Below are 19628 nucleotides of genomic sequence, written 5' to 3'. Positions count from 1 at the left end.
TTGTAAAAACTATATTACAACCTAACTCGTATAATTCTTTTGATTCTGGCCTTGGTGTTGTGACACGAGGTTGCCGTGTTGCAACACTGACTCTATTTTAGCCCAAATTTCCAATTTCTAAAGTGTTTTGTTTCCTCAGAACATAAATCTGATACAAATTAGAATCTAGATTAACTAGTTAGTTAGATATATAATAATTTACATAAAATTAAAGGTTAATTAAAACTATTAAATTTTATTGTCAGATTCGTCCGACAGTTCCAAAGACGCTTTTCTGTTCCTGTATCTTTTAGTGTTGGCCCAGTGTCCGTCGTGCCACTCCACCTTCTTCTATTTGTCCTTATCTTTAAAACTGTTCTTTCAACCTGTACAGATTACAAAAAATATCTCCCTTGATTTAGGGTAGTTAGGCTTAAAGATAGATATTTTATGAAAATGTTCTCCCAACTTTTTCCTGTTTCCTCACTCTGTTGGTGTCCACATTTAAAAGTTTCTGTTTCACCATTGGTCGTCATGGTTAATTCATTTTTTTCTAGCTTGACGTAGCTAGAAAAGACCTACCCAACAGAATAGGTATTTCACGATCTTCCTGAAAGTCCAGGATCACAAAGTCTATGGGGTTATGAAATTACACACATTTATGAACACATCTTCTAATACTCCCTTAGGTTGTACTGACGACCTATCGACTAATTGCAGTTTAATTTGAATATTTTTAGGTCTTCTAGCCCAATTTTTTCATATATAGTTAGAGGCATTACGTTTATGCTAGCTCTTAAATCACATAGAGCTTTATTGAAATGGATATCCCCTATTTCTGTAGGTATTGGGAAACTCACTGGGTCTTTTAATTTTGGGAAAAGCTTTCTAGATATTAGCACACCAGATGATGCGTCTATATTAATCTACTTTCCAATTTGAATTTTCCTATGCCTTGAAATAATTTCTTTAAGGTACTTGGCGTACTTTGAAACCTTTTCAATTAAGTCTATCAACGATAGGTTAACATTGAATGATTTAAATAAATTTAAAAAACTTACAAAAACATATTCGTCCCATCTTTATCTCTCCTTCGACCGTGACGGGAATGGTACCTTTGCAATTGCAGGTTCCTTTGTTTGTTCTTCCTCCAGCTTAGTTGTCAATTCAGCTACCTCTTCCAACTCTAAATCGTCATTAGCTTCTAAAGGTTCTTGATGAATATTATCAGTATTCCCCTTATTCGCCTTCTAAGTTGGGTTCTCTAGGCTACTCAACACTTTACCCAATCGGAGCGCGATTGCTTTCACATGCTCCTTCCCCTCTATTTGAAGATCATCTTCAATGTTACTAGGGATACCTGTGCCAATTTTTCTCTTGATGTCTCCCATCATGCTCATCAATTGCCTCATCTGATCTTCAAGTTTAGTCAATGTTTTCACTGAATTGGTGCACTCAAACTGCACCTGTTTCAGGCCTGTCCTCATTGACTGCATTTCCCCTTCCATTTAATCCAAACGTTGACCATTTGGGTTGGCCCTCTCTTGAGGTTTTTTTAAATAAAGATATTGATAGTTAGCATTTTTAACCTGATTAGAACTATTTCCTCCTCCTTGATTTCCTCCCTATCTTAGGTTCAGCTAACCTCTCCATCCGAGAATTTATGTATTCGAAAAAGGGTTTCCACCCCTATTCTTGATGTAGTTCACATCCTCGGTAGAATTGTTAATATAGTGCAAGAGTGGTTTGTCTCCTCCATATATAGATGGTGCACTATTTAAAGCCTCAATGTGGAAGAGTCTGTTCACTAATTATTTGTATTTTTTATCCTCATAGATAGCCTTCACCGTAGATGGTCTTTAGCCATATGTATAGCGTTTAGTTGCCCATTGGCAGGAGTTTGTCGCCATGTTTTCTATAAGTTCATATGCATACTCATATGTCCTGTTCATTAATGCTCATCCTACTGCTCCATCTAACCCTGACAGTGCATGTGCATCCAACCCATTATAAAATATATGTAATCATAACCACTCAGGTAGTCCGTGGTGTGGGCATTTCTGAATCAACATTTTAAAGTGCTCCCAAGCTTCATGGAAACTTTCTCCTTCTAATTTCTTAAACGCAGCAATCTCTCTCCTTAGCTGGACTATCTTGCTAATAGGGAAGTACTTTTGTAGGAATTTTCTTATGAGCTTGTCCCATGTCGTAATGGATAAGGGGAATAGCCGAAGACGAATAGCATCATTGGTGACCTCATTATATTTTAATGTGTTACAAAGCTGAAGGAACTATTTTAAATGTTGGTTTGAATCCTTTGTCATCATGCCCTTAAACTACAAATTATTTTGAATCATTTGAATCATTGTTGGTTTGATCTCGAAATTATTGGTTGTAATAGTTGGCCCCGCTATACTCCCTTGAACCATGTCTAGATTTGGTTGCGCATATTCTCTTAGAGTTCTTTCGTTACACGCTACATTTGCAAGTAGCTATGGTGGTGGTGGTAAGTCTGGTGGGTTATCATTAGCTTTGTCGAATAGTGGGTTTTTGCAAGGTATGTTGCCTATAGCAGGTGGTGGGTTCTGCATCTTTCGTAGTAGTAGTAGTTGTTGCTATCGAAGATTCCTACATATTATCTTTTTGAGATCAGTAACTTTCTCTATAGGTGTTACCCCTACTACGTGTCATACACTGAAACTAAAAAGAGATTAAGAGGAGTTAGGACAATCAAGAAAATATGATCATAGCTATAACCTAAAAATTTCCTAATTATTCTATTTAAAATGAAAAAATTAAAATTAAACTAATGACACTGCCTCCCCGAAAATAGTGCCAACAACTTGACAGCCTTCAGATGTACCACATCTAGAGTAAGAATCATGCATAAAATATATTAGATAGGCGTTGTCCGCAAGTATACAGGTCAGGTTGTAAAATAGTTACAACGAAGTAATGAGTACTCCGAGAATCGTATACAAGGGAGGTGAGCACTAAGTTCATCCTAACCTAAGCACTAATAGATCTAATTAATACTCTAAGTATATTATATTATGATCAAACAAAAATAGTGATTTTTGGGCTTTTTCTGTAATAAATAAACAAAAGAAATGTTGGGAAAAAATAGTGAACTATATTAGATTTGACCATGGGTGATTAGCTCGTGTTGGTAATCATGATCAATTGTTGCTTCAAGTTTCTCGTTCAACCAACTAGTTGATACCCTATCAGGATCTCTCGATCTTTCTCCAGAATAACGAGTCGGTAATAACTACTTATCTCTCGACCTCACAGTCCTGACCGAGAGATCATGATTACCATGTAAATAATTACAAGCCAAGGGCCTTTTGGTCCGCACAATCAAACATTAAGCACGAGAGTGTTAGCTGACCTAGGGTTGAGGACGACGGCCACCCTAAATCTAAAAATAGGTTCATTTTTAACACATGTTATGGAAAGCTTGGGATACTCTATAATTTCCTTTGTAATTCCAGTTTTTAGTTTTTCCTTTTCTTAGACTTTTAGGTTATTTTCAGTTTCATTCTTTACTTTTTTTGGGAGATCTGATTTGTGGAACTCGATTAACTTTGTGCGAATTCATCATTATATTCAATACAATTCAAGCTTTTCCTAAACTTTATTCTCTTGATTTGTTATTAATGTTTATCTTTTATATCAAGCTTATTTTGATTATGAGATCCATGAGGAACTAAACCTCTTATGGGGGATTAGGGAGTGGAGGTATGATTAATTAACTGTTTTGTAGGGTTTTCTTAATAGAGCAGTTGTGATATAATGTTTGTATTATGTTTATATGTGAGCTGTGCCAATGTGTGAACCATGTAAATATGCAAGCTATGACAATGTGCATGTTGTGTTTATATGTGAACTGTGTCAATGTGTGAACTGCCACTGTAATGTATGTGTAAACGGATTCTATAAGTAGTTATGCGCTAACTAAATCTATAATGTATATATAAACTTAAATTTTCAAGTATGTGTGAACCAATTCATTAATGTTATTATGTGTGAATCGACTTTGTATAGTGTGTATGTGCAAGCTCTCTGTAAAGTATCTAAGTACGAGCTGGTCTATAAAGTAGTAATATGTATGTTGTAGTAAAAGTGCAAGTTGTATTGTTGTAGTATTCTATAGCTCGGGTCTGACGATCGGGCCGGGCAACGAGTGTTACATTTATTGGTGTTAGAGCTATGATTTACACAATTCTAGGACTAAACATAGCTTGTATTGAGTCTAGAAAATACATGCCATGATAACCTATGAAGTGTGCAATCTTCTGATACGACATGACTTTGTTCTCTTATAGATACAAAGTTATCGGTCGAATTAAACCTTGTCGTCTCTGATGAAGTAGATTCCAGCTTTCGATTAGGGAGAAAGTCATAGTATCCCCGTTCCGAAAATGTCAGAAAATGAGGCAAGAAATGCCTTTTTTTAGTATGATGAATTAGTGGTTTTCTAAATTTATGCGAGCCAATCTTGTGGCTCAGCAACCTCCACCCCATAATGTGACTCCTATGGTACCCCCTCATCCTCAAAATACGAAAAGTGTATGATGACCTTCGATTGACAAGATTATAAATTGTGGGGTTGAAGAGTTCTGAGTAAAAATAGAAGATGATCAAGCTAGGGTTGAATACTGCCTGGAGAACACATAGAGAGTCTTCAAAAAAATGGCACTAATCCTGACAACTGTTTGAGATGTATAGTGTCATTGTTGAAAGATGAAACTTATTAGTGGTGATCTAAGTTGATAGCCATTTTATCGAAGGACATTGTTAATTGGGACTTTTTCCAAATTAAATTCCAAAAGAAATATATCAACATGTTGTATCTAGAAAAGAAAAAGAGAGAGTTTCTCAAACTAAAGCAGGGAAATAGATCTGTGGTTGAGTATTAGCGAGAATTTATTCGACTTAGTAAATATGCCCATGAAATTGTACTGGTTGAGACCAAGATGTGCATCTACTTTAAATGTGGATTGAATGATGATATCCGAATGTTAGTCAAAGAACTAAAACTGCGAGAGTTTGTTGTTCTGTCTGAGCAAGCGCAGAAGATAAAAGATATCTACAATGAGAAGAAACATTCCAAAATTAAATTTTTGGACTCCGATAAACAAAGTATGTCAAAATCGTTTTAGACTCCTCCGCCAAAGATATCAAGGGTGTTCCACAATTGTTTTACCTCTCATTCATGGTATTCTGGATGAGATAAACCAAGATTGAGTAATCCGAGACCTCAGAGTATGCAAACAGTTAGTGTTGGTAGTGTTCGTAATGCAGATGACCTATTGTTTTTATCATTGCAAGAAACCACACGAGGGTGTATGCCGAGTTAAAAGTGGGGCTTGTTTCTGATGTGGTTTTATTGATCACTTTTTGAGAGACTACCCAAAGAAGTCAGGTAATACTACTGACCAGGTTAGAAGACCAATGTCTGCTTCTCAGAGAGGTAGACGACCATGAAAAAGAAGTAACACTAGAGCAACTTGAGGTGGGACCAAAGATTCTATTGTTGGATCTGAGGCTTGGGCGCAGAGCCTATGCCATTTGAGCTTTGTAGGAAGCTTCTACCCCAAATATCATTGCTGGTACTTTTTCTCTCTTTGATGCTACTATATATGCACTGATTGACCCTGAATCAACCTATCCTTACATTTGCATTGCTCTAGTAACTAAAAAAACATGTCAATAGAACCAATTGAATTTGATGTTAGGGTAAAAAATCTGTTGCTTCAAAGTTTCATAATCAACTTGATTTGTAAAATGTGTCGGCTGAGAATACGGGGTTGTGAGTTTCTGACCAATTTAATGTTGTTACTTTTTGATGATTTTGATGTGATACTAGGTATAGATTGGCTAACTTTGCACGATGCTATAGTTAATTGTAGAGAAAAGCGGATTGTTCTGAGATGTCAAAGTGGTGAGTTGATCAATATTGAATCTAAAAGGACTTATGGTACTACCAATGTTATGTCGACGAATTCTACTGAGAAATTGATTAGAAAAGGTTGTAAGGCATTTTTAACTTGCATTTTAGATACTCGAGTGATAGATTCGAAGATTGATCAGGTGTTGACAATTAATGAGTTTATTAATGTGTTTCTAGAAGAGTTACATGGGTTACCACCAGAACGAGAAGTTGAATTCACTATTGATTTAATGTCTAGAATTCCCCCAATCTCAATTTCCCTAGAGGATTGACCTAAAAGACTTAAAAGCACAGTTGCAAGAGTTGACTCATAGAGGATTCATATAATCAAGCGTGTCACCTTAGGGTGCACTGTCACGAATACTGTATTTGTGATTGATGTGCAAGTATACACAGTCGTCAACAAGTAATGAAGTAGTGAGTAAGAGTATTGTGTCCATAGGGACTGTATAGGCAAATATTGTGAAATTTCAATTGGCAAGTTGGTGATTAAAAATAATTAAATTGTGAAATGTGAATTAACTATGTAAAAAAACAAATGTAAAATGGAGCAACAATTCATAAGGTTTAACTACTATGACATGATTGAGCTAGAATAATTACTTTCTTCAACTTAATTTATTCTCAAAAATGTTAAATAAATGTTCAAGAAGAATCCATAGCAACTAAACTGTTTATTAACTTAGAATCTTTAGTCATAAGCTTCTGTCGAAGTCCTATGTTTATCTATTAGTCAATATGCATATGTTTATGCCATATTTAACTAAATATTATATTATAAAGCACCATTCATTAAAAATTATGTGAAGTAACAGTGATATGTCTATACTGAAACAATTTAATCACATTAATCCTCCTAAAGGTATGCAATGTAGTAAATACCTTTCAATATTATTACTAAGTTGACCTAATTCATTATCAAACGGTCAAACATGCACCATCCAAATATCATGTCCACTAATCATCGTTAAATGACTAGTTCAAATGTAGTCAAACATTAATTATGCATGAAAAACATGTCTATGATTTTCTTTGGATGAATAAAAAATTGAGGCATAAAATATTATAAACATGTTATGAACAACATAAGTCAAGAATTTTCAATCATTCTAGCATAAACAAAAATAAGTCATCATTAGAAAATCAAAAGTAATAGAATAAATTGCAATCATGTATTTCAACTTTGATAAAAAATAAAGATTTAAGGGAATAAAAAACTCCAAGTACAATCTGGTGGTTCTCTAAAATACTGCTCGTGGTTGTTTCCACCTTTCTTCTCCTTTGCTTCTATGCATATTTACTCCTTAAGTGGAGGGCCTGAGAGCTTTAACACTCTAGAATTGCTCACTCACCTTTCTCTCAAATGTAGAAAGAATGCAAAAATGAAAATCTGAGATGAGAGAAGAAAGATGCTTTGATGAATAAGGAATGATGTTTGAGGGATTGATACTAGTTTAGCCCCCAACGTCCTATATTAAAAATAGCATAAAAATTCCCTTGAAAACCTCTATTGTTTGGCCGAACTTTGAATAGTAGAGAAGGAGGAGGTTGTCGATTTGCTATATTTGGATGAAAAGGTTGTCATCCCTTGAAATAAAGAGAAGGTGGTTCTTTGATTCAAGAAATGAGGTTGAGGGAAGAAGAGAATGAGTCTTATAGACCATTTTACCCCTGTGTGGATGACCGCCTACAAAACGTGTTATCATTTATAGTAAAAACATCACACCAAAAATATAAGAAATTAAATCGGCGATGTTTGTAAGCTTACGGGTCAAATTGTAATATAGTAAAGTTTACAACAAAACATTGGCAAGTATTATTGCAATTGGAGAAATTTAAAATTAAATTAATTACAAAAAATAATTATTAATCTAACCAAGTCACGAATTAGCAATGTGAATCCAAATTAAAGTATTAATTAAACTAATTAAATTACATAAACTTAAATTAACCTAATGGAATTTCCTATTCCTAGTGTCAACAATAAGAGCCTCTAGCCTATGATCGATTAAATCCCTAATTAATAAATAGAAGATTAACTAATTTCAGAATTCGGGTTTTAATATGAATTTTCTATTAATTAACTAGTATTACCTCCCAGCCTCTACTAATTAATTAATCGATGGATACTCGCTTATCTCCTGACCTCACTTTCTCCACCAAAATAAACTACAATATATTCACTCACACTTATCTCCCGATCTCATTTAACCTATGATTACTTCCTAAGGTTGTCAAGCCTAGGATTTAAGAACACATAATTTATACCAACTAATCTTATTATGAACTTAATGAACTAATCAGTCCAATAAACAAATCATGCAAGATATGGATAAAGCACAAGACTTATTCTAATATTCATACAAACATTAGTTGATCAGGCTAACGAAATATAAATAAGAGAATAAAATGGAAGAGTAGAGAGAATTCTCATTGATAAATATATTGAAGCACGGATCCGGAGCAATCTCCGCTTGCAATTTTCTTCACATCGGAATAGAAAAGTTTTGACTAAAAAAACATGAAAAGAAAAGAAAATTAAAAGTTGTGTTTGATGGATGAATGGATTGATTGATGCACTAATTTGTGTATAAAAGACTCTTTATTATAGGCTATAATGTGTGCACTTTATCCCCAATATGCCCCCGACATTGTGGGTGCAAGTATGGTTGCTGACGTCATCATTGCTTATGACCCATGTTCAGGCTATGGCTCAACATAGGCTACATGCCGTGCCATAGACTTCCTATGTCACGCCATACCTGTTTTTTTATGGCTTTGGATGTTGTTATCATGCTTTCATGATTTTGGGATCTTGTACAACACTCATCCCAAGTTCTTACATCAATTGGGCCTAAAATTAAGCCTCCTGCACACTTAAATACAAAAATTAAGCCCACCTAAGGCCCGTGCCGACCTAATAGGTAAACAACACTAAAAAATGTGTTAAAAACATTTTTTTTATTAACTTTTAATACTTAGTACTAAATAATGAAAACATAATATTAAATACTAAAGTGGCTAGAAAACAAGCTCATTAAGTGCGAAAATAGACCGAAATTACTACTACATTTGACGTTAGGTCGGTGGACGGTTGGCTTCTCCTGGTGGACTTTTTTGGGCTTCTACATTTTTTAAGCTTCTTTCTACTAGGTTAAATTTCCTTCTTGAAGCCTTAGGAGGTTGCAAATTTCATATGAAGTCCTCAAAGATGTAAAAAGTACTATATTTAGCATAAATTTTATTAAATTGACACAATTTTGTAGTAGAATTTAATATAAAAAAGTATAAATAAAAACTATAAAAACTGTTATCAATTACTCAAAATTTGCATAAATTGAATATGAAAAAGTGCTGAAAATAACTCTATATTTTGGAGTTATCATACACCAATCCTATTTGAGAAAAAGTAAGATGGATCGATGAGACTGTGTATCAATTACAGGAAATTAAACAAGGTCACTATAAAGAATAAGTACTCATTGCCCCGTATAGTTGATCTATTCGACCAATTAAAAACAGTCACCGTATTTTTGAAGATCAATCTCTGGTCTGGCTACTATCAGTTGAGAGTGAGCTTGATGTATTGAAAATTGCCTTCAGGACTAGATACAGTCACTATGAGTTCCTTGTAATTCTGTTTGGTCTGACTAATGTCCCTGTCGCGGTTATGGATTTAATGAACCAAATATTTCAACCGTATTTAGATAGATTCGTTGTCGTATTTATCGACGATATTCTGATTTATTTGAAGGATAAGACTGAGTATGCTCACCATTTGATATTCGTATTACAGATTCTGCGAGATAAATAATTATACGCGAAGTTCAAAAAATGTGAATTTTGGCTCTGAGAGATTGGATTTCTAGGACATATAATTTCTACGGATGGTATATGAGTTGGAAACTTTTGAAAAATGTTACTAAGATGTGAAGTTTCCTAGGATTAGCCAGATATTGCAAACGGTTTGTTAAAGGTTTTTCGATGATTGCTCTACCGTTGACGAAGTTGTTATAGAAAAATGTTTATTTTGTTTGGTTAGAAAAATGTCAATAGAGTTTCGATCGATTGAAAGCATTATTGACAGAAGCTCCAGTTCTAACTCAGCCTAAATCCAGGAAAGAATTCATTGTTTATAGTGATGCTTCGTTAAACGGATTATGTTGTGTTTTGATGCATGATGATAAAGTAATAGCTTATACTTCCCGATGTTGAAACTACACGAGAAGAACTATCTGACATACAATTTGAAATTGGCAGCTATTGTGTTTGCTTTAAAAATCTGGTGACATTATTTGTATGGTGAGAAGTGTCACATCTTTATTGATCATAAAAGTTTGAAATACCTGATGACTTGGAAAGAGTTCAATTTGGTGTGGATGGCTTGAACTGTTGAAAGAATATGATCTGGTCATTGGTTACCACCCGGGTAAAGCAAATATGGTAGCTGATGCATTGAGTTGAAAATCAATGTTCTCCTAGTGGCTAGGAATGAAGTGTGAGATTTTAGAGTTTGTATCCAGGTGTTTAGTATGTCAGTAAGTCAAGGTTGAATACCATTTTCTATCAGGGTTACTACAACCTATTATGATTGCCGAATGGAAATAGGAATGTGTTACGATGGATTTTGTAACGGGTTTGCCTCTATCACCAGAGAAGAAAGATGTGATCTAGGTTATTGTTGACAGATCAATGAAATCAATTCACTTTATTCTGATCAAAACATATTATTCGCTTGAGAAACTAGCTGAGTTGAATGTTGCCAAAATTTTTAGATTGCACGGTGTACCATTATCCATTATTTCTAATCGTAATCCGAGGTTTACCTCTAGCTTTTGGGGTAAGCTACATAAGGCCCTGGGTACTAAACTGAATTTCAGTACCACTTTTCATCCGTAAATAGATGGTTAGTCAGAATGAGTTATTCAGATACTCGAGGACATGTTATGTTGTTGTGTTATTAAATTCAAGGGCAGTTAGGAAATATTTCTGCCACTAGCTGGTTTTTCTTATAATAACAGCTACCAATCGATCATTAAGATGGCACCATTCAAGGCTTTGTATGGATGTAAATGTAGAACTCCATTGTACTAGTCTAAATTGAGTGAAAGAAACTTAGTTGAGATTGAACTAATTCGTGAAACTAAAGAGAAAGTCAGAATCATACGAGAATGTTTGAAAGTTGTTTCTAGTAAACATAAATCATATGTTGACTTGAAGGGAAAGGGTATCGAGTTTCAGACTGGTGATCAGGTATTTCTAAAATTCTCATCCTGGAAAAATATTCTTCGATTTGGCAAGAAAGGAAAGCTCAGCCCAGGATTCATAGGACCATATGAAATTCTTGAGAGAGTTAGCCTAGTAGCTTACAATTGGCATTGCCGTAAGAATTAGAAAAGATTCAGAACGTTTTCCATGTATCTATGCTATTCTGATACCATCCTAATCCCTTTCACATGATTTTTCAAGATGAGATATAGTTGCAACTCAATTTCTCATACAATGAAGAGCTAGTGAAAATTTTAGCTCAGGGAGTGAAAGAGTTGCGAAATAAATGAGTACCTTTAGTGAAAGTGTTATGGAACTAACATAGTACTGAAAAATCTATGTGGGAACCGAACGAAACAATAAAATCTCAGTACCCAAATCTATTCTCAGGTAAAATTTCAAGGACAAAATTTCTTATGGGGGAGAGTTGTAACAACCCGTTTTCTAGTGGTATCGAAAATGACAGTTTTGGAACCCTAATTTTTTATGATCGAGTCAGTAAATATTATTTATTAATATTAACAAGCATCTTATAGTGCTATATTGATTTTGGTCTGGTAATTTTATTGAACAGTTAGTAATTAAGGTATAAGGACTAAATCGTAAGAATTGTAAAAGTTAATTGCTATTGATTTTTATTAGTTAAAAGGCTTAAATAGAAATTTTTCAAGGATTTAAATGGAAATTAGGCCATAATATATTAGTATGGACGGTTGGTGTATGATTTTTACAATTTTTTGTTAAAAATTAAAGATAAATTAATGAAAGTAAGGCATAAAATAAAAGAAACAAAAGTGGGAAGAAAAAGAACGAATTTCATTCTCATCTTCTCCACCAAATATCAGCATTGAAGGAACAATTGAAAGCTTCAAAAATTCCTGAGCATTCGACCCTTGCATGTAAGTGATTCTAAAATTCTTTTTTCATAAATTTATGTTTTTGAGATCGTTATAGCTTGATTTAGCAAAACTATTGATGAATTATTCAAACTATTAAAGTTTATAAATGTTACCATTGTTGAATTTCAAAGCTTTTGGTGTTTAAATGTTAGCTTTTAAGCTTAGAAATAAAAAGGGGATTAAATTGTAAAGTTTAAATGCTAATTTTGAGTATAAGGACTAAAATGGAAATAATTCAAAATAAGCATGAAATTTATATAATTATAGATATGATAGGGATTTAGAATGATTTGATTGGAATTATATTGCAAAACGAGGCTTAAATGTGAAAGATATGATCGTTTTGGTTTTAGGACTAAATAGAATAAAATGCGAAACTTTGGAGAAATTGTGAAAAGTGAAATTAATATTCCATATACACGGAATGAGATAGTATAAGTGATTGAAACTAATGAGTTGAAATGAGTTACTGAATAGATCAAGATTTGAATCAATCGGTAGATAATCGAGGAAAAAGGAAAATTGTAGATTAGTTATTGATGCTTCAATTATCGTTGATTGTACCTAGTAAGTTCATATGGAAAATTTATCTACATATATGTAACTTTGTGGTTGAATTGTGAATTTATAGTATTTGAATGTACTTTGGATTGTTTACAAATCGGTACAAAAGGTGAGGAAATGGTTGAATTATAAAAAGTTGTTATGATATGTTATTTGGGCCCGTACGAACATATGATATGATAAGTTACAATTTGCATGCCAATAGGGTTATTTGCATGTTGGGCAAGGTATGTATAAGAAATGATATTGATGTATGGGAATTCACTAATTGTACCGGAATCCAACATTTGTTGCAGATTACCGAGTTTGTCTCCATGAAGACCACTGCTATTGATTGTCTCTATGGAGACCTTGGTGTAGTGGAGGGATGTACCGATATATGATATACGAGCCTATGGGCCTCACACTTCGGTGCTTTAGTGTGGTGTAGTTACTACTCTAATGAAATAACTGGTGTGGTGTAGTCACCCACATATTCACATCTGTTTATTATAGTTTATCGAGCTATAAACTGTTAATGAAAAGAGAAATGACTGAATGATGATATGAATTGAAATTGGAAATGTTCATATAATGTTAGGTTATTGTAAATGAAGTGTAATTGGAAATTTTGATTTAATGGTACTGAATTGGATTGATAGTATAGATTGAATCGTTAAATGATTTGGTGATCATGAATTCACCTTATGGTTGCAAAATGTGATGACAGAAAAGTTATTAATTTAGCTAATTCATTTTTTTAATTGTGAATTGAGGAGAGTTATGTTTTAAAACCTATGAACTTACTAAGCATACGAAATGCTTACTTAATTTTTTTCTATTTTTGTAGTTGGCATTTTGCAGAACATGTCTATCGGATCACCCTAGAGCTCACACTATCCAGCTTCATTCTCAATAGACTTTTTAATCATTCTAGACTCGGTTATGTTGCATGTGTATAGGTTTTGATGTCAATAAGTGTTTATTTTCGATCATGAATGTGGCTTGGATTTTGAATGACTATGTGTCATATACATATATGTATTTATATGTGAATTGTGTCAATGTGTGTGTTGAATTTATATGTGGACTATGTAAATATGTGAGCTGTGATAATGTGCATGTTGTGTTTATATCAAACTATCACTGTAACGTATGTGTGAATTGATTCTATAAGAAGTCATACGTTAACTGACTATGGAATGTATGTACGAACTGACTTTGTCAAGTGTGTACGGACTAATTCATTAACGTTGTTATGTGTGAACTAACTTTGTATGGTGTATCACCCTCTCCACAAGTTTGAACAACGTAGGCTCGTACTTTGACAAACTAGTAATATAAAAGGAATATACCTGCTATGACATCTGTAGCATCACCCTCTCCACAAGTTTGAACAACGTAGGCTCGTGTTGGGGCTTTGACATCTAATTACTAAATAGTTGGATCGACACCTTTCCTTTGACTTCCTTTAGAAACAAAACCACTACAAGGATTTCCCCAACCCCTAACTGCAAGAGTAGACTTTTGAGTGGTAATAGATGAAGCATCATCATTCTTTGGGAATTCCCGTGCCAAATGCTCATGATATCCAAGGTGTGGTATCGCGATACCAAAGACAGTCTACTAACCCCTATGTTTTTGCCAAAAACACTACTTTGGTATGGATTTCAAGCCAAATAAACTCTTTTACCCTAATAGTGCTTAAAAGCACACTTAAACCTGCATAAAGCCAACCAAAACACATACTAAAACATCCATTTTACCATTTCCAAAATCAACCAAACCAACATGCCTCAATTTGGCACTATTTTAAAACAATTCTACTTACATAACTTTATCTATTCCACACCATCATCAATTCATACTATTTCACACTTAAATAAGTCACTTAAATACTATCCATATGGCTCAACACATGACCAAATCATGCATAAATACATATATGAACATTAACCAAAGTTCAAATCAAAACTATCATTCAAAGTAGTTACATATATTAAAACCTATTTCCAAGCCACATAATTAAGCTTAAAACAAGCAAAAGTCTACCGAGTTGATAGTTGGATAGTGTGAGCTTCAAGGCAATTCGATTGACACGTTTCACAAATCAACAATCTACAAGGAAAAGGATATGTAACAGGTAAGCATAACGAATGTTTTGTTAGTCCATATGAAATTTACTTAACTTACCTTGACATTTATAACAATTTAATCAATTGAAATCAATGGTATCACAGATGACATGCATTCACAAATATGTGCGATTCAACAACAACAACATATAGATTAGTTCATTTGCATAGAAAAATTTTAATGCTCAATTTACATTCATAAGAATCCATTCCATTCACTTATGTTCATTTCAACCATTTCATTTTCATTTAATATTTTTTCATTTCTTTTTTTTTCCCAGATAACTATAGCGAATTGAACTCAGACACATCAGACTAATTTGCTCACACAAGCTGACATTATCGGGTTTCTCACACAAGTTTAGCTCAATGTTGCTCACATGAGCTCCATAGAATCCGCAACACATGTTGGATCTCAAGTCATCGTATTAATTCCTAATCAAACACCCTTTCCCTTTTTAGAACCCAAATGGCGTGCCATTTGTATCCTAATCGTTTTACTAAGTTCACACGGACACCGTTACCATTTCTGTACCATTTCAAACCTTGAAACATCATCATACACATATCATCAAATCATATAACAATATCACATTCGTTTAGTACATTATATCTATATGTAATAACAATATTCTCCATACTTTATGATCTAACCCTTTAGAAGTCAAAATCATCAAAATAACGATTAACCTGAACTAATATACATTATAATATAATTAAAAAATAATATAAATAACATATTAAGTTCCATATGAACTTACCTGGCAAAAATAGTGACAAAAAATATCGAGGATTAATCAGTAATTTTACCTTTTTCTCATTTATCCTCCTCCATTTGATACAAATCTCGATCTATACAATAATTAATATCAATTTGTAAATTCAAAATATCCTTTATCTTCCTATTGTATGAGTCTATCAGTTCAATTTCATTATTCAGTTGTTCCCTAAAATTTGGCATTTTATTCAATTTAGTCCCTAGAACCAAAATTATTATAACTTTCAAATTTGAGCCTCGATTTCAAAACCAATCTAAATCATATCCTTCTATAAAATTATATGACCTAAAATTAAAGAAATATAACACCAATTTCGAAATTTATGCCCTTTAGTCATTATGTTCATAAACTATCAATTAAACTTTACAAACTAGTCTTTTTTCACTTCTAAGTTTAAAATCTAAAATGTTAACACCAATTTCATCAAGAATTCATAAATAAAAACTTTTAGAAACTTTAAAATTTTTATAAATTAGTACACGAGTTAGCTAAATCAAGCTCTTGGGACCTCAAAAACATAAAAATTATAAGAGACATATTTAAAACTACTTGCCATTTAAAGTCAAAAGTTACAAAACTTTCAAACCCTTATTTTTTTCTTTTGATAGCAAGAAGATGAGCATAAAAATTGCTTTTATTTTTCTGTTAATGTGATATATATACTTTCATTAACTTTAATTAACTACTAATTATACTAATTAAACTTAATTAACTAAATCTTAAACCAAATTAACAAAAGTGAATGGATTTCCTAATCATCCACCACTATTTGGTCATTTAAAATTGGGTTAATTTCTCAATTGGTCCTTTAATTAATTATAAACCCATATTGATTAACTTTTACTAATTTTACAATTTAGTCCTTGTACCTTATTTAACTACCTAAATGACAAAATTAGTGGACCAAACTTTAATTAAACTTTATACTAACCTAGTAAATAATAAAGTAATAATATTTATAGACTCGATCATCGAAAATGGGGTTCTAAAACTACCATTTCTAACACCACTAAAAAATGGGCTATTATAAATCCAAGTGGCCATTTTGGATCAATTATATTTACTCATAATGGTTTTAGTACTTGCAAAAAGGTACATGATTAACAAAATTGAGCTTTTTTGACACACATAGGAAAAAGATCTAAATTCACAATATAACAATTCAGAACAAGCTTTTGCAAATTTAATTAATCAAGCCCAACATATTGAAGCATCACTTGAAAGGAAAACAACACAAAAATTTTCAGTTAATCATTTATGTCTTAAAACAAATATAGATATGGTTGACGTTTCGAGGTTCTAGTTATGATGAAATTTTGGAATAAAAAGTTCATGGAAACTTTCTTCAATTGTTAACCTTCTTAGTTAGTTATGACAAGAAAGTTGAAGATGTTTTGAAAAGTCCTCCACAAAATGCTACATACACTTCTTCAATAACGAAGAAATTGATACTGTAAATATATGCTACTAAAGTTTGTAATACAATTCGTGTAGAAATTGGTGATAGAAAGTTTTGCATTATTATGGATGAAGTGAGAGATTAATCAAAAAGGGAGCAAATGGAAGTGGTTTTAAGATTTGTTGATAAAGAGGGGTTGGTTAAAAAAATGACTTTTTAATATAGTCCATGTTAAAGATACTGCAACGTTGACTTTGACGAATGAGATTTTTAAGGTTCTCTTGCAACATAGTTTTGGCATACAAAATCTATGAGGTCAAGGCTATGATAGAGCGAGCAATATGCATGGGGAATTGAGTGGCTTACAAGCTTTGAATTTGAACGTGTGTAAATATGCTTATTATGTTTATTGTTTTTCTCACCGGCTTCAATTAACATTGGTTGCAGCAGCTAAAGAAGTGGTTGAAGTGCATTAATTTTCCAAAGACTTTTTTGATATTGTTAATATGGCTTTTGCTTCTTCCAAACGCCATGATGAATAACAAAGTGCCCAAGCAGCTAAAATAGCTTTTTTGGTTTCCATAAACTAGTTAGAAACTAGAACATGTATGAATCAAATTGGCTCTTTACAATTTCCTAGTGAGACTTGATGGAACTCTCATTTGAATTCAATTACTAGCTTATTCCCAATGAAGAGATGTAACAACTTGATTTCTAATGGTACCGAAAAAGGCAATTTCAGAGCCCTATTTTCATAAATCAGGTTCATAAATATTAAATATAAATATTTAAAAATTTGATATAAAAGTTTATTAAAGTTTAGTCCTTCATTTTTTTCTATTAATGGTTTAATTTCTGGTATAGAGACTAAATTGTAAAAGTCTTATCACTATAGATTTTTAAATAGTCAAAGGTCCCAAAGGGCAATTAAACCAATTTATAATGTATGTTAGTGGGAAATGATGTAAGAAACTAGTAATTCATGATTAAATGTTGATTAAGTTAGTTAAAGGTATAATTAACTTAATTAAACTAAATTAATTAAGCTTAAACTAAAGTATAAAAGAATTATTAAATGGAAGGAAAGGGAAGAAAGTCTTCGTCTTTTCCATCCACCACCGAAACTCCATAACCAAGATTTTAGAAAAATCAAATAAGGGTTTCACACTTTCAATTAGTAATTGGTAAGCTTTTCTAAGTCATTTTCTTGTAATTTATATGTTTTTGAGGTCATGGGAGCTTGATTTCTTGAAGAAATTGGTGTTAAATTGATATGTTTTAAACTTAGATGTGAAAAAGGACTAGATTGTAATGTTTAATTGTTAGTTTTTGAATATAAGGACTAAAGTGAATAAATTATGAAATTTATGTCAAATTTTTGTAACAATATATAGTAGAGGGTCCCTAAGGGAAGTGATTGAGATCGGTTTTGAAACTAAAGCTCAAAATTGAAAGATATTGTTATTTCAGTTTTAGTGCTAAATTGAATAAAATGCAAAAGTTAAGGGGCATTTAAAAAATGAAATTAAATAGGTTCATGCATATCATGGAATGACATAAAAATTTTTGGTATTAATGTATTGTCTAAAATAATTGTTTAAATCAAGAACTGAATCAAACCGAAAATAATCGGGGAAAAGGCAAAAATTGTTGAATAATCCCTGGAGGTTCAATTTACTTATTGTTTTGACCAGGTAAGTTCATATGGTATTTATAATTTAGATAGTATGCATTAGAATTACATATATGTATGATTGGTTGTAAATTGAATACAAAAGGTGAGAAATGGACTAAATTGAAAAGCGATGATTATATGTGTAATAGATGACCATTTGAACTTATTAAAGGTTAGGATACAATTGGCATGCCAATAGGATTTTTTGCATGCTTGTACGGGATTGGTTACAGATGTTACCAAGATCCAACATTTGTTTCAGACTCGAAGATACATTTGACACAAGTTTAGCCTGTATTGTTAGCCTGATGTCATTTTAAAGGATTAGCCCAGACGAGTAACTTGACAAGTATGTTTTTAGCTTGGACAAACAATTGGATGTGTCTTTATAAGATTTATCTTGGACTGATAACCTAACACGAATATATATCGAGCTCGGACCAGCAACTGGTGTGGTGTAGTTACCTGTGTATCTAAGTCAATTTAGTAGAGTTCATTGGGCTAAGAGATAAATGTATAAACGAGAAATTGAAACTAGATAAATGAACGTGATGTTCAAAAGGAAGATTATGGAATCAATTGAAGAAAATTCCTTGAATCATTTATGCGAACATATTATTCTTGAATTGGATGAATTATTGAGATTGGTTATCCAAATTGACATGAAATTGCTTGTTACATGATTGAAGCATCATATGATTGAGGTTATAAGTTATTACTCACCTGATTGTTGTTATAATTTCCATGTACATGTTAAGTTATGGTAGGTTTTCTTGTATTTAGATGAAATGATAAGGTAAGCTTTGTTAAATGCCTATGAACTTACTAAGCATCATATATGCTTGCTCCGTTTGTTTCCTCTTTCCTTTGTAGATTATCACCTTGCAGAATGCGTCTAGCCAGAGTGAATTGAAGCTCATATTATCCTATCACCGATTTAGTAGCTTCTGATCATTTTGAGTCATAGATTGTGACATGTATATAAGGTGTCTTGT

At 32.7% G+C, this 19628-nt stretch overlaps 1 non-coding gene across 1 annotated transcript; it reads left to right on the top strand.

The window, feature by feature from the left end:
- Positions 1–2019: 2019 nt before the first annotated feature.
- Positions 2020–2125, top strand: LOC121215145 (small nucleolar RNA R71). The gene has a single exon (XR_005910874.1). It is a non-coding gene; the product is annotated as a small nucleolar RNA R71 (small nucleolar RNA).
- Positions 2126–19628: the final 17503 nt, after the last annotated feature.

This window comes from Gossypium hirsutum, chromosome D02 (genome assembly GCF_007990345.1).
Source record: "Gossypium hirsutum isolate 1008001.06 chromosome D02, Gossypium_hirsutum_v2.1, whole genome shotgun sequence".
NCBI classification, from domain to species: domain Eukaryota; kingdom Viridiplantae; phylum Streptophyta; class Magnoliopsida; order Malvales; family Malvaceae; genus Gossypium; species Gossypium hirsutum.
Note: the sequence above shows the minus strand (reverse complement) of the source record. Positions and strands in the feature narration are given on the sequence as shown.